Source organism: Halyomorpha halys, unplaced genomic scaffold (genome assembly GCF_000696795.3).
Source record: "Halyomorpha halys isolate HHAL.00 unplaced genomic scaffold, Hhal_1.1 Scaffold1229.1, whole genome shotgun sequence".
Classification (NCBI taxonomy): Eukaryota; Metazoa; Arthropoda; class Insecta; order Hemiptera; family Pentatomidae; genus Halyomorpha; species Halyomorpha halys.
Window position 1 is genome coordinate 119,146 of NW_027105848.1, and position 16,741 is coordinate 135,886.

Here is a 16,741-nt window from a genome sequence, read left to right on the forward strand (position 1 = left end):
AATGAATTATTTAATAACAATTACCCAACTACGCCGAAGCTAAAAACAGTAATGTGTTTAGGGGTGTCAGATAACGTTTCTTTTTACATTTATTTATTTAGGGGTAACCCACCTATTCTAACCATTGTGGGGATTCCAATTTTCATTTCGTGGGACTAAAAACTTAGAAAGGACTTGGTATATATTCCTAAAAAAATTCCTATAAAAAAATATAGAATAGAAGGTTATTAACGCTGAGCTGTAATATCCTTATTATACATTTGGGAAGGTCAGTAGAATTTACTGCTAATGCCAGTTCAATGACATTGTGTCCCAACTTCCTATTGTATTAATGTTTTGTAACTGCTTTGACAAAGATCTTTAAGTGCAAAGACCCCTTGAGCATACAAGTACCAATTCTTTTTGCATCTTGTTTAGTTATAGTTCTTAACCCTTCTATCGAGTTGTTCAAGATACATAGGTATTGAATGGATGGGTTCCATAGAATTCGTAACTTGGACGATACATCCAGCTTTAGTTCTTTATGCTATCAGAACCTAAACCTACTACATTAAACGTTAAACATTGCTTATAAGTATATTAAACTATTATGGTCCTCATGCATGGTTTTGTAATCTTGATATCTGTGACTTGGGTCAATGTATATTTTTAGAATTTCATGTAACGTTGTCTGTCAAAGATAAAACATTTTCATGAAAAATTACCTATGTTTTCAGAAAAGACTATAGCATCCCTTTTTCTTAAAACTTGCAATCTTAGTTTTTCAGACCCATTATTCTGACTTTTTTTATCAATCATCATCCAATTAATCAAATCATTGAAGCATCATTTTTATGATTGGTTTGAAATTGTAAATTCGAAAAATAAACGTTTCTTATTTCAAAATAGCGGCCAGTTTGACGTTTCATTCCCCCATGTATCGATCATTTAAGAAGTAGTAGAAATTTAATGTATTTCTAGAATCACTAACCCAAGTCCTTAAAAAAAAAATAACAATATTTATTAAATATTATATTATCTTTTAAAATGATGGACCGATTTGGTTGCTTATATTTTAGTTTTATAAACATTTGTCTACTAATACTTGCATACTAAATCATGCTTCTTACGCGAATAGCTGCCGTTGAACTTATATATTTATTATATATTATACTTTGATTCTATGCACTTCCCTTATCATCGTTTGTATTTTATCTTTTCGGGAATCTCGACGTGGTTATTGATTTGCTCTTTATTATTATTATTATGTTTATAAAAAATTGTTAACAATTAAATTTATTGTTTTAATCAAGTTTGCCATACACACATATAATTTTTAATTAGTTAATTAATTTATTGAGGAATATCATTACATGCTGCGACAATCTAAGGCAATAAGTGTATATTCATACTGTATATATAGAACAAAATAATAAAAAAAATTATGAATGCAATAAAAAGATAACAATAATTTCTATATAGTGAAATAAACTACTGGTAATTACTTAGTTCAAGACTAGTTCGTCAAAGATTAACCAATTATTTGAAACTAGTTCATGATGCAGGTTCCACAAACTAGAGTAAGCACCAGACTAACAGCAGTTAGTAAACAGATCATGGATCAAAAAGTTTACGCCTCCCACTCAGTGAATGGTCCCACTTAAACCTCCTTCAATGGAGGGGTTTAGGGAAGGATTATTTTGAGTATGATACCTCTACCATAATGCGAACGATGTGTCGAAATATATTTGTATATTGTGTATAGAATTACTAATTCCCAAATATATGGGTCAAAATATTTGTTCACGCACATTCCTTATTTTCCGCCTTTGGTGTTAATGTATAGCTTATTTCTCGACGATAAAAATAATAATTTTGTGTAAAAGTTGGAAATTGGTATAGTATTAGAATTAAAAAAAAAAATCGATCTTTTTCGGCATTAACATAAAATAAAAATTGAAAAAGTTATAAATTTACGGTAATTATGCTATTTTCAAACAATCAGCCATTTTTAAAATAGATTTAAAGAAAATTGGCAACTTTTAAACTTGGAGGAACTTCTTTCAACAACTTGTGAGTTATTTTAAAACGACAATTTAGACTTTAACTGTTTCTTAAAAAGGTATAGATAATTTAAGGCAACTTTTTTTTAATCCTTACGACAAGAAAGCCATGAAAATGATCATTGATCTAAGAACAATTGAAGTGAGAGAGTGCAAGGATAGGTTTAAAAGAAGTTTCTAAAACTAAAACTAGTTTCACTCTCTGTCTCATTCTAATCTATTCAGACGTAAGACGTTGTAATGGAAGGTTGCTGATCTTAAAATTATTGTATTTTAATCATTTTCTGGAATGATACCATTGTTCAATTTACTTTATTAATAAGTAATTCGGATTTTAGTGCTTTACAGTGTTGAGTACGATCGCTAATTTTGTTTCTGAACAAGTAAATAGTAGTATTTCTTTATTTAATATTCAAAAACTAAGGAATTTCTCTACCCATGAACGTTATCAAACAGTTGGAGATGTTGATAACATTCAAGAGAACGTTCCAAGATTCTTGTAATTTTATGTTGTTTATGCCAATTTTAATCTTCAACTCCAGTATAGAAGCAAAAGGACTTCACGTGACTAGGTATAGATTAAGAGATTCAAGATACAAAGAGAAAGAGAAAAAAGTACACAAACTTATACAATAAATATTTTATCAAATTCCTGTTTTCATAATTTATAATTTTGACAACATGAAGTTAAGTTAAGTTCATTTTACGCACCCAATAATAAATGTCATGAAGGCAACTGTCATATACTTTTAAAAACGGGTGCTATTACGGCATTTGCTGCCGTGTTTGTAAAGTGATTCAGTGTAAACGGACCTCAACCTGATATTACCTTCACTGCCACATCTAGACCGTCAACTATCACGCAACTCTAGTGCAACAGTACTGCCACGACAGTAAATTTTAAAGCTTGACTGCCGCTTGGAATTTTTATAATTAGTTTTTCATCTTTTTTTCGAAAAAGAGTAGGACTTAGAAATCTTGAAAGATTTTAATTGATAATATGAATTAATCAGTACCTACAGTTGGCATGTTTCCTGCAACTTGGCTTTGTCATCATGTTTTTTTTCTTATAATACTTATCAAAAACATAGTGTAAAAAACAGAATTTTGAAACTAGATCAACTTACCTTTAGGACAAGAAAATATTTTAATATGATATAAGTGAATTTAGTTACTATTTGTTTTCGGTAGGCATTTTATTCTCTATTTTTAAAATATTGCTACTTTATGATTTCAAATGTGGAAGATCGTTTAAGAATTTTTTGGTTTCTTATTTATTCATTTAACAGATTATTATTTAGTCAATTGTTTATTACTAAAACTTTCCTCCATAGCAGCCTAAGTTTGATGATCTATAGAAGAAAGAAAATCACTTCGTAAAGGAATTATTTGCTTAGATGACCAATTTTACCATTTTAAATCACTCTGGTTTTAGTAGAAATTTCATACTTTTAAAACATTTACTAAATCATTAGAACGAGGAGAGTTTCTTCTCTTGGACCACATTTACAGCCCTGGCTTTTCTTAGATCAGTTTACCAACAATTTTTTGGGGGGGAGTGGTAAAGGAAATTAAATAGTTTCAGAATGTTCATCAACCCCCTATCCCTCCCCCCAAATTAAGTATTTGCCAGGCGGAAACCAGTGAAGGTTTCCTGGATTTTCTTTCAGGTTCGACGATTTTTTTCAATGTAAATCACAAAACAAAAAATTAAAATTGGTGGAAGTCGCACCATGCACCACATCCATTCTCCTCGAAAGCACGAACGACCATTTTTGGGCTGTAAGAAATCATCTTGTGTAAAATAACTTAACTAAACAAGATGTGAATGATAAAATATGCATTGTTGAGTAAATGAGAAAGGATATACATATACAATGATATACTGGGATAAACATTTTATGAAATAGAGAAGATTTAGACTATAAGCTCTGATGTTCTAGTTTTAATTCAAAACAAAACAAAAATAGTAGAAAAGATTAAGTTGAAATTAAGTCATTCTCCCAGTATATACAGAATAATTAAATGAAATTAATTCACTAAGGTTTAATGCGAGGGAGAAATGAATATTGAGCCTGAGGCTTTAGGGCAAACTGCAGCGAGAAATCAATTGCAGGATTGCCGGCCGTTCTGGCATTATAATGGGCTACCAAACCCCATCAGGAGCCGATACAACACCCACAACCCCATACAGCTGCCCCCCCCCCCACATCATTGCTCCATTTCCCACTAATTCTTTATAATGTTTGCTTGTTCATCTTAGGTGATGAGGGCACCAGCCCCTCTAAAATCGAATCGATAAACTGAAGAACTGAAAATTTAATTATTATATTGTAAAAGAAAAGAAATTTGTTCTATAATTAATAATCATAGCGACCTAAACTAAAAATGTGGCCCACAAACTTAATCAAAGAAGTCATAACTAATAATAATTCCATTTACCTCAATTATGATTACTTTTACAAAGTACTACTATGCTAAAACTATAGTTAATGAAATGTTTTATAATGTAAAAATTATAATATCAATTTTTATTAGAGCTTGCCAATATTTAGACGTAAATATTCTATCAATTCTGTTTTTTGTTAAATTTAAGTAAGAATATCGGAACCTTAGGACATTTTTGATTTTACTTTAAAAATAAAATATATTCTTCACTATACAATAATATACTTGAACAATACAACTTAATTTAATTTAAATTAAATATATCCCAATAATATCTTTCTCAATTTAATTTTTTTCTGCGTAGAATATCTTTCCTTTCCTTGCTACATTTCTATGTATATTGCAAATGCACTCTAATTTTAGAAATAAATTTTTATAATGTTATTACAGAAGTAAGTATACTTATACAATTTTTCTTTATTATTTTCTGGTTTGGGGTCTAATTTAATTATATAACTTGTTTATTTATTAAATGTATTAAGATGTTTCCAAACGATTCTTAAAAACAAAATATTAGTTATAAAAATTAACAATTTGTAGTTTTGATATCATTTTATTCTAATAACTGCTTCAAACTTATTCCTTGTAATGGTAAATAGTTTTCGTTCCATAACCATTTTACGTTTTTTACATTTCTTCTCCTTATACTTCAATTATACTTTAATTTTATTTGAATTTTTCAGATGATTTTTCTAACTGACAAAATTTAAGTTATCTAAACAACCAATCGTGTGGAATGGTTTTTAATTGTCATTGTTTTTATTTTAAACATGTGGTTTTCATTTGTTCAGTCACAATTGTGGTAAAACTTACTTTAACTTCGCCGATTTGTTTTCAGAACGGAACAAACATTAAATGTTTTTACTAAATATAGTTTTAATATTTCTTTGTTTTAAAAAAAATGTTGCCTAAATTAGTATTAAGAAAATAAAAAAAAAAGAAAGTTCCAATTTGGAAAAAAAAAAAGAAAAAATATTCCCGTCCGATTTTAGAAGAAACCAAGGGAAATGTGAAAGATCAGTCCTTTTTTAAGTATTTTGAAATGTCCTACCCTCGTATCATTGATAGTTTATATATTATTATATTTTTTATCTATATTATTATGTTATTTATGATACAACGGTCACGAACATTTAACGAAATTACTCTTTCCTTTCCATTCTGGTTAGTCTTACAAATGTCATGAAGTTTTTATTCAAGATGTAAAGATATTTCTTAAAATAAATCAAAACGATTTTATGTTAAAACATATTATACTCTTTCGTTAAAAAAAAAAACGATTTTTTATTATTATCAGATTAAGATTTTTTTGGTAAATCTATTGTTACGGTTATTTTTGGAGTGACAATCCATTTGGGTGGTTATCAGAAGAGGATTCATTGAGTAAGGAAAGAAAACCAAAACACAAAAAGGAACTAAAAAATTAGAATATTAAAAAAAATTACAAAAATAGATTTTAAGATGAAATTACTATGAAAATACTACTGAAAGATTTTTAATGCGGTATATTTTGTTTTCAGGATTGAACAAGAGACTAGGGAAAAAGTTAGATATTTTATAATATAGTTGAAAAATCAATATTTTTTTAGTATATTTGGCAAATTCAGTCAATATTGGTGGAAATATTAGATTTTGCACTCCTTTCAACAAATGGTATCCATCCTGAACGATTCATCTCGTTAGCAGTATAAGCATTTATAATTTATTTAAATATTAATATTTATTTTGTATTAAATTAGTTCTACAATTTTCTTAAAATTTTTTTTTTTCGTGTTTGGTAATAATATGAAAATCAGTTTATATTATTTGATTCTGTATATTTTGTGACCAACTATGAAAAGAAAATATTATCTTTATTGTTACTGCCGTAACATTTTCCTGGTTAAAAAAAATCAATTAATTCTTTAATTTTCTAAGGGAATGAGCCTTGATTTTTTTAATATGTTTTTATTTATTTTTAATTGATTTATCATATGAACTAAAGGATGGAACACATAAATTAACTACTTTCTTCTATTTATTAGAGCCGATAAATAATGAAAAATTAGTATATCAATGGTTATGAGAAGATTATGAATTATTGTACAAAGTTATGATGTGTGCAACTGGTGGTGGGACCTCAAAAGGAGTATAGAATGCCCACCGCTACGTTGAACAATTTAAAGAAATATCAATAATTTTGTCTAGATATTTAGATAAAAGCTTCTAGCAACATTACTCAATAGTCCCTCAAGATATCTCTTTTTCAGATTTTATCATTTTTGTTGTTTTTGGAAACAGGAAAGCCATGACCTTTGAAGTACAAAAAGGAATGCCGATCTAAAAATAATTCCCTCAGAGGATTGTGTTCACCTAAAGCCTCAATATTTCATTAATAACGAACGCGAATTTATTTGAATTGATTTCAGAATAGGTTGAGAAGAGGCTGGCAGGGACATTGGAAGGCGATCAAAGGGACAGATATTGTGTCAACCGTGATGACAAGACAACATATAGCTGTCTATTGATTGGTCCCTGAATCCGCTCGCCCCACCGGCTCCTCTGTCTATTAACACGTCAATTCCGAAGAGGCTAATCTCAGCTCATCCATCTGACAGCTCCTCTAACAGATTCCTCTTCCATAGACGTCTTAACCCGACCTGCCCTAACATTGTCATGCACGGTGTAATAATCGTATCGGAATAGTTTCTAATTAAATACAAGGAGAAAAGAAAAAGTAAAAACATATAATAGGAATAGAACTACTTCTAATAACTCACCTATCCCTACTGCAAGTGTTTGGCAAGGATTTTTCACTATTTATTTGCTCAGTCAAAGTAGCTCTCTAAAGGAGAATGGTTCAAGAGAGGTAGCTGTAAAATAGGACTAGTAAGGTCCTTAAGTTTTGAGAAAAATAAATAAGTTCATATTTATTATGTGCCTAATACCCTTTATATGTAAATTAAGTTTAAGTAATCTGAATTTTTGGAGTTCTATCAAAGGGTAGATTCTCCACTTGTTTGTATCATGTCATTATATCACTTACAGCAAATTTACTTGATGTATATAGTTGTAAATTACAATAAATAAATTATTAAAAAAAAAGTAATCTGAATAGTTTGATATAGAATTTGTAGACTTGAAAAAAAAAATAATTCGAAAAATCTTTTCGAGTTCCTTACTGATTCAGAATCAGTGTTGCAGACTCTTCATTCGAAGTGAGCCAAAGGTATTGCATAGAATAGTACAAAAGTCCAAGAGGAGGAAAAAGGCAGTTATCTCACCCCAATTTCTGATTACTTTAATGAAAACTATGTATAATTAATAGTCAAAATTGATTAGTCTGCCAAGTATAGGTAGGGGGAATAAAAAATGGCGGCTGTTTCAAAGCAATAAGGAAAACTAATTTTTCACTCGGAGCTCTATGTCTTAAAAAGTAGGAACAACACAAGAAAACCTAAGAGACGTCATTTAAAGAAGATTAAATTTGCTAAAATATGAGCCGTAATAGAGTCCTTTACGTTAAGCATTTTTCGAGACATTGCTTTTTAAAAAGTAACATTTCATAAAAATGTTGTATGGGACGCACTAAAAGATCAGTAGTTAGTGAATTTATATCTCAAAAACCATTCAACGTTCAGATGTCTAATAGCACTCAAATTAAAGCTAGTTTAATCAGCTATAAAGTAGTTTATGATGATGATCTTCGTAGGAGTAATAGTTTACATGAAAGTTGCTAATATAAATTGATTTATAGTTGTTCGGACAAATTTATATTCATCTGTGAATATCATAAAAACTACTACCCCTACGAAGATAAGTGTCATAAACTACTTTATAGTAAGTTAAATTTCCTTCATTTTGAGTGTTGGCAGACATATTTTTGTCTTATGGATCTAGAGATATATTTTTTCAAATCTCCAACATTTTAAACGAACAACTATAAATTAAAATTTTGTGAGTTTGTTTTGTCAAATATCCTAAAAACTAATACTCCTACAAAGATAAACATAGTTAACTATTTTGTAGTCAATTTAACTAGCTTAAATTTGAGCGCTGGCAGACATCAGTACGTCCAATGGTTTCAGAAATAAAGTTTTTCATAAATCTAATTTATTGTCCGAACAACTATAAATCAATTTATTTTAGCAAATATCATGAAAACTACAATTCCAATGAAGGTGAAGATCATAAACTTCATTATAGTCCATTAAACTAGCTTTAATTGTAGTGCTAATAGACATCTGTACGTCACATAGTTCCTGAGATATAGAATATCTAATCTTTAAGAAATTTTGCTTTTTAAAAAGCTATATTTCGAGAACTATTGGACGTAAATTGCTCTTTTAGGGCTAATATTTCAGCAAATTTACTCTTCTTTAAATAATGTTCTCTTAGATTTTCTAGTGTTGTTGGTAGTTTTTAAAATATAGAGCTCCGAATGAAAAATCAATGTTTTTTTAAGGTTTTGAAACAGTCGCCATTTTTTAATCTCCCTACCTATACTTAATAGACTCATCAATTTTGACTAGTAATTATACATAGTTTTTATTGAAGATATTTTTATTACCTTTGTTTTCTTCCCGGCTCTTATACTAGAAGAGGTAACCACCCACATCACGACTCTAGTGATGGCATCCACGGACTCACTCGAGGAGAACAGGTCCTCTTTTTCCAGTTATGAACAGGACACAACAGGCTCAGAGTTCAACTACTACGAAAGCTCCATATTGCCTCTAGTGTGCTCTACGAGTGTGGGGTAAGTGAACAGAATACTGAGCACATACTCTGTTAAAGCTATTTTCTGAGCAAAGAATACTGATCTGGCCTTCTCCGGCTGAGGTGTAGAAAACGCTCTATGGAATTCTGGATGACCTCATAAGACCCACCTAATTCCTCAATTTAATCTTTGACATCTAAGGTAAGACACTGAAGAAGAAGTCATTATCATCATAATCATTCCTTATTATTAGTTTTTTTTCTAGCATATCGTATTATTATCATTTAATTTGTATATCTCTACAAATCGTATCAAGTGTTCTCTTAGCTCTATTAAAAAAAAAAAATAATAATAATAAATCCTCATCAATCACTTATACAGTGAGAGGTGTCTTTCTATGCAGCTTGGACCAGGTTCTATTCTCAACCATCACCTATTCCAATCCAGACCTCTCTGATTAAAAACCTCGTACTTCTTCCTAGGTTCGTCGTAGTCTCTCTTTGGGCCTTCTACCGCCTATCGCTAAACTATCGCTTTATATGGCATCCTTGCAAGACATTTGTTGCAGATTATTGTGCCCAAACCACAGACAGTTTTCGTCAAACGCTTTTCTGCAGGTTCGGTACCGAGAATCGATCCAACAAGAATTCAGTCCATTTTAGTTTGTCTTTCTTTGGAATTCGATTTCAGAAACTAGTATTTTGCTTCTATACTTCGTAAATTAACTTTTTGTTGTAATGAAATGAAATCCTGTCTACCTAATAACATCAAACGAAAAAAAAAGACTATTACACACTACAAAAAAAAAACAGTTAAGTCATGATCTCTTGCACAGTAAAAATGACTTTGAAATTTTTAATCAGTAATCTTTAACTTGTAAATTGACCCATAATTTCTTTCAATCTTGCCATAACTCTTTTAACCATTTAATTACAAAAATTTTAAATTATATAAAATAACAAACAACATTAATAAAGACTCTAGTATTAAACTTAAGATAATTAAAAATGTATTGCTCTAAAATTCATCAATGGTCTGTATCTTATTTCGCTTCAAAAGTTTTTTTTATCTTTCAGCTTATTTATTACGAAAATTTAAAACATAATTATAATTAGCATACAATGAAATGAATATGGGTATAGTCCTAAGCAATTTAATCATTTCTGTACATACTAATATTTATGAAATAAAATTTGTGCATAAAAAAAGAAAAAAAGAAGTCAGTGTAATTTGGCAAATTTTTTATCACTTTATTTCATTAAAATCAGATAAACATTTTCCTGCTACTGCCTACTGCCAGAAATAATTATTTCATTTGAAGAATAAAATTTAAATAAATTTTATTTAAATGAAGGAAACTTCTAATACTTAAATTAACTGCGAAATGTATCTTTATATATTACTTTTTTTTTTTAAATTCAACATGTCTTCAGGTTAAATGAATTGAAGTAATTTTCAGTGAAACATATTACAGGAGTATTCTATCGAATGGTAATATTTATTTTATTTAATTATTAATTTTTCTCAGCTTAAATAAATATTACAAATTGTAATTTATAATAATAATTTAATTTATCAACATCAAATACTGACAAAAGACAATATTTTTATTAATGATTATTTTTAAAAAATGGATATATAGACGTTTTGATAGAATATTCCTTATTTTCTTACACTAAAAATATTTAATTAAATTTATAAGGAATAATAAATTGTTTATTAATAAAAAAAAAAGAAGAACTATATTTGCAAAAACATAATAATAAAAAATATTGATCTATACCGATCAAATCAACTTGACATTAAAACAGAGTATGGTCCCAGTAGCACAATTCCTGTCGCATTCAGCGAACCAGAAAAGTTTAAAACTCTGATAAATTCATTTATGAGTTGAGTTTTTCATCGACCACCTGTGGCAGCTCCTGATATTAATGAGGTTTCCACTAAGAAGACTGAATGGTTCACCCTGAAAACGATAAAGTGGTACTGTATGAGGGCGAACCTGTTGAGCGAATCGTTAGCGGCTAGATGAGGAGGTAGTGGGGCCCAATGCTAAGTTTTATAAAAAAAAAAGTATAAGCATTCAGTAGCATTTGCCAAGTTTTCAGGCCCCCCTCCTTGTACAAGAAGCCTTTAAGAAAATAGTTTGTTACCTTTCTTATGATATCTCGATTAGTCAAAGTAAGCCTAGATCAACTTTTTTTTTGGAAAAAAAATTATCACTCTAATTCGTTTTGCTAATTAACTATAAATATTTACTATATATTATTTACTCCTATTTTTCGGTGCCGGGTTTGATTCTGGTTGTGGCAGATAGTTATTTATTACTGTATCTTATTATTTCTGGCACCTATGGTATCGGGAAACCCTCCTGAGGCACACCCAGCCTCTATAAAGATGGTAGCCTAACATAAATAGTTAGAAAATCGAAACAAAACACATCCTCTCTCCAAAATATATGGAAACAGATTTTTAATTTTTATTTTTATTAATGTTTTGAAAATAAGTTATAGTTTCAAAATAATTAACATATTATTCATAACATATATTTATTATTATTTTAAGCTCATGACTTATGTAGATATTGGTTGATTATGCGAATGGATCAATAAAGCTAATATTGGGCTCTATCAAAAAGAATAAATTTGGTAAATTTGTTTTCTTTTAAACATTTAAGCTACTAAGTTGCTTATATTATATTAATATTTTATTTAATTTATTTTTTTCTTTTTGTATTTCTATTTGGGTTTAAAACTCTAATTTTCATAAATCTTAATTAATAAATCTAAAGTAATGATAAATTACTTTTGATTCTTTATTAAAGATAAATAACTAAAAATAACAAATTCGTCACTTTTAAGCTATATTTTAATCGATTGAAATAACAATTAATTAGCTTTAGAATTACCACACTCGATTGAAAAAATGTAATACAAACGTTAAAACATTCAAAGTCGTAGATATTAGACAAGATAGCTACTTGCTTATATAGAGGGAAAATGATTCCATCATGAAGTTATACTGCCCGCTCGAGCGCCGGTCACAAGATCTTGTCATGCTGTAAACCGAACAACTTCACTCAATCAATGAGACTTAAAACAAAAATCGGAATCCGTCCTTATATTCCAAATTTTTATTAATCCATAAGTATATTTTGCTATTGAGTTATAAATAGTTTCTATATCACGCCAATTTCTTCTTTTATTTTGTCAATTATCAGTAGTTCAAAAATAATTCGCATCGTCATTTTATTTATGTTATATAAAACTGTTTCAATTGAATTTTGCTAAAATAATAAAACCGTTAATGTAATAAGTATATTAAAATATATAAAATTGCATAACTTTTTTTAATGTAAAAAACGGGCCGAAATAGACCAACTTGCAACTCCTAATGTGAATATAAACCAACAATACCTGTTACGCCGGGTGGGGTTCAAAAGGAACCTTTACTAGCTCATCCGGGTAGAATAGTGAAAATCAGATAAATGAATAGCCGAATTTTGCTATTGCTGTATTTGAAATAATTAAACATAAAAAACTGTTAAACAAAATATTGAAAGATATAAGCTTGAAAAAAAAGAACTTCTAAAAATACAGAAATTAAAAAATATTGTTTTTTGTCTTTGCAGAATAAATAAAATTGTCTATTTGTCACTCTGAGTGATGAGGAATATCCTCTTGGAGGAGAGCCGCCCGTCCAGAAATGTCTTCGTGGAGGAGAGCCGCCCACCGTGGCGTGAAGCGAGTATCAGTTGACCAGCCTGTTAGCAACTACTGACTAGGTAGAGAGATAAGGCCCACTGACCCGATGTATTTACACAAAACTGGTATTATTAATACCTCTGTCGCAAATAAAAACATTTATTTATAATATATAACTAATTATTTAAAATATGTTGACCCAACAATACCATTAATAAATATTAAGTTTTTAAAAATTAGTATTGCAGCTTAGAATTATAGAAAAATATTATAGCTACTAAAGTCAACCATCCAAAAGGTCCTCACTTAAGTATTTGTAGTATAAATATATTAAGGGAACTGTCGAATAAAGTCACAATAGAAATGAGGATACAGGATCAATGCCGGATGCAAAAGCCTCAGTGCAACAAGGCTAGCTGACTGGTTGATGGCTAACAGGTGGGGTCGGCAATTAGAGGATCGATGGGGGGCAACAATAGCCTACTGATTCATTCAACCCCCTCTCCTATCTCCCCCCAGCTCCATTATCTTCATTACTACGATTGTCGACTGCCCCCGCCAAGGAGGGCTGTTTGGATAGTGGGAGGTGGATCTCTAATCATAGAGGCAGGGGATTCATTTCGCAGCATTAGGGCCACCGTGCCCTTATGTTTGCCATTACCTCCCATTGAGTACAGCCCTACTCACTCAATTGGCCACCTTGAAATAACTTTCATCTGTATTAGTTGCAAAGTCTCTTCATCACAGGATAGTAGCTTGTTTACCCCCTACTAAGTTCTAAGGGAGATAGATGAAAGGATTCTTTGCTGTGATCTAAATAGAAGTGATGCTGGTGGTGGTTTAACAAACACAAGGTCGTGGATAGAAAGATTTTCTTTATGAAGCCTATAAATTACGGATAATATAACTGCCTGATTGAACAATGTGATTATCTCGTGCGATTTTTTTTTTTTAGAAATTTAATAGTTTTAATCCATATAGTTTGGCAATATGTCATGCAAGATACAAGGGTTCCTCCCATTTTAGAGGTTCAATATTGGTTCTTTTACCTTCAATGTTTCTCTTTAGAGTTGTTTACTTTTTTATTATTTATTCTCTAAAATTATTTACAATTCACTCGTTTTGTTATCTAAACTCTGGTTTGAAATATATATATCAGTATTATTGGTTGAATCAAACATTTTTAAATACATAACAAGATTCAAGTTTATTACAACAATAATAAAGGTTGTACAATGACTAGATGTATCAAATTCACCAAAATTTAAATCTTATTATTACAATTAATTAATAAATCTCAACGGCTACAACAGGGGTGCAGTACTTTCAGTAAGGAAGTACTGTAACTACTAGACCAATGGTTGTATAAGAAGGTGATATGATCTATATAACGTTCGACTACCAGATTGTTACCTGATTAAGCACTTTATGAAGATGGTTGGACACTGGAGGGCTCCCGAACCCGCAGAAGTTATTAGCACAGTGCCTTATCACCGAGCTACCCATTCAATCACCCAGGCAAGTAAGTAAACGAAATAATGTTAGATAATTTATTAACTAGACTTTTTTATATTAAATAATTAGAAAATAAATTAATTGATTTTATGCAAATGCGGACGCTTATTTAAAAAACTATTAAATTATAGATGCTGAAGAAGTGGACATGGTATCCCCAAAACATCCAAGAAAAAAGTGAATGAATTAAGAAATATTGTGCTTTAATTTTTGACCTAAAGGATTTAAAATTTGGTAGTAAAATTTCACTTAACTTTTCTTGGCCAAAACCGGTGCTGCTAGTGTTTAAAAAATATGGTTTATTGCACAATGTCTTACAACTTACGATAAACAAACTTAAATTATAATGAATGAAATAATTCTCAAAGGTAGCGTGATAATAACTGCTGTGATAATGGCGACAATAAAGGCTTACTTAACGACGTGAGTGCTTTGTGATAGGCTCTCCGATTATCCGTTCTCCCTTCACATCCGAGCTAACACCATACTTGGAAACAATTTATTTAGTGCTCTATTTCTTTTCAAGTCATATATGCTGACGTTTTATTTTTCGTTTGGTGATGACATTAAAAGGAGGGGAAAAATATAGTGCATGAGCGAATCTCAAAGTCATCAAAAGTTAAAAAACTAAAAAGAAATATATTCAGATTCTCAAGATATCAATGGATGTTAATGAAGTATTGTATACAATTACGAAGTTAAAATAAACTTGCAACATCAAAAATGTTTATATTTTCTTATTTTTGAGAGCCAAGTTCAGTGCATTCGGTTATTAGCCAAGTTATAACTAATAAAAAAATAATTTTTTTTTATTTTATTTTATTTATTTATTGATATTTACAACTGTATAAAAAAATACAACCAGTAAATTTGATCATAATGACATATGATATGATACAAGATGTAGAGAAACTACCCAGTAGTAGAACTCTAAAACAGTTTACAATATAAGGTCACGAGGCCATCTTCTTTTCAGGCGCCTTGGAGGATTGCCAGGAATGGAAGAGGAAGCAAGGTCAGAAACGAGTGGGTTTGGGTGGTTAGGGAGTTTATTATGGAAGGAATAATATCGGGTTCGGGCTAGATCGGTTACATAAGGAACATTTAGGTCTTTATGGATGGTTTTATTAGTAACAAAATAAGGAGCATTGAGGATTTTACGAAGGATTTTGGATTGTAAAGATTGGATACGAGAGGAATTCGAAGGTTTAGTGGAGCCCCAAAGCTCAACTCCGTATATCCAGATGGGCCTTATTATTGTCATGTAGATCAGTCTTTTGTAATGAGTTGGAAGTTTAGACCGTTTGTCTAGTAAGTGCTGTAATAGTCGGAATCTGCGTGCAGTTTCCTGTCTTTTTAGTCTTGTGTGAGGATTTCAGGTTAGTCGTTTGTCAGGATGTAGTCCAAGATAACGAATCTGTTCTACAGGGGTAAGAGCCACATTATTAAAGTATACTGTAGGGTAGTCGGCAGGTTTACGACGAAGAGTAAATGTGATTTGTTGGGGTTTATTTTTATCCTCCAATTTCGACACCATTCTTCGAGGATTGTGATATGGGACTGGAGAGTTTGGGATGCAATCAAAGGGTTATTACTAACTGTGAGCACACATGTGTCATCTGCATACGTGGTAAGGATAGTGTTAGGAGTTGTTGGTATGTCAGCTGTATAGATGGTGTAGAGGATGGGACCGAGAATACTACCTTGAGGAACACCTTGCGCAGGGGTCATGCTAATCTTCTCTGTATCGTTCCAATTTTAGTATATGTACCGCCGAAGGGAGTACAAAAAAATGATAAAAATGTAAAACAACTTTTTTCTGAAATGTCTTTAAAAAATAATAACAAATTTCATTAAAATTACATCTTCGTTTACCATATAATCGTAAAAAAATATAAATATTTGAACGTTTTGGTGATCCGCATTTAAACATAACTCCTTATAAATATAATTTTTATTTAGAAAATATTTCTAAAACAGCTTACGCTTTTCTTACTTATGTATGTGTTCATTCCGTTGAGGTCGATTGAGTTAGACTAACAATTGAGGTCGATCAAGTTAGACTAACTAAAATTTGGCAAAAATTGCTCTTGTATCTAATTTGTTTCTTTTTTGATCGTTAACATGTTAAACAACTCTTGTTAAATTTAATCAATAACTGAATTTAATGTGGATGATTAAATTCATAGTTTTATTAAGGATTAAGGAGGAGGAAAAGGTTCAGTAATAAATACTCTTTATATAATTTGATAAATATCTAGAATCACATTTAATGCTACCATAATATTTAAACTACGGACAAACGATTAACTTGGAATCCTCACTCAACACTG

General features: G+C 30.3%; 1 pseudogene; it reads right to left on the reverse strand.

The window, feature by feature from the left end:
• Positions 1-16,122: 16,122 nt before the first annotated feature.
• LOC112210852 (U6 spliceosomal RNA) lies at positions 16,123-16,194 on the reverse strand (annotated as a pseudogene).
• Positions 16,195-16,741: the final 547 nt, after the last annotated feature.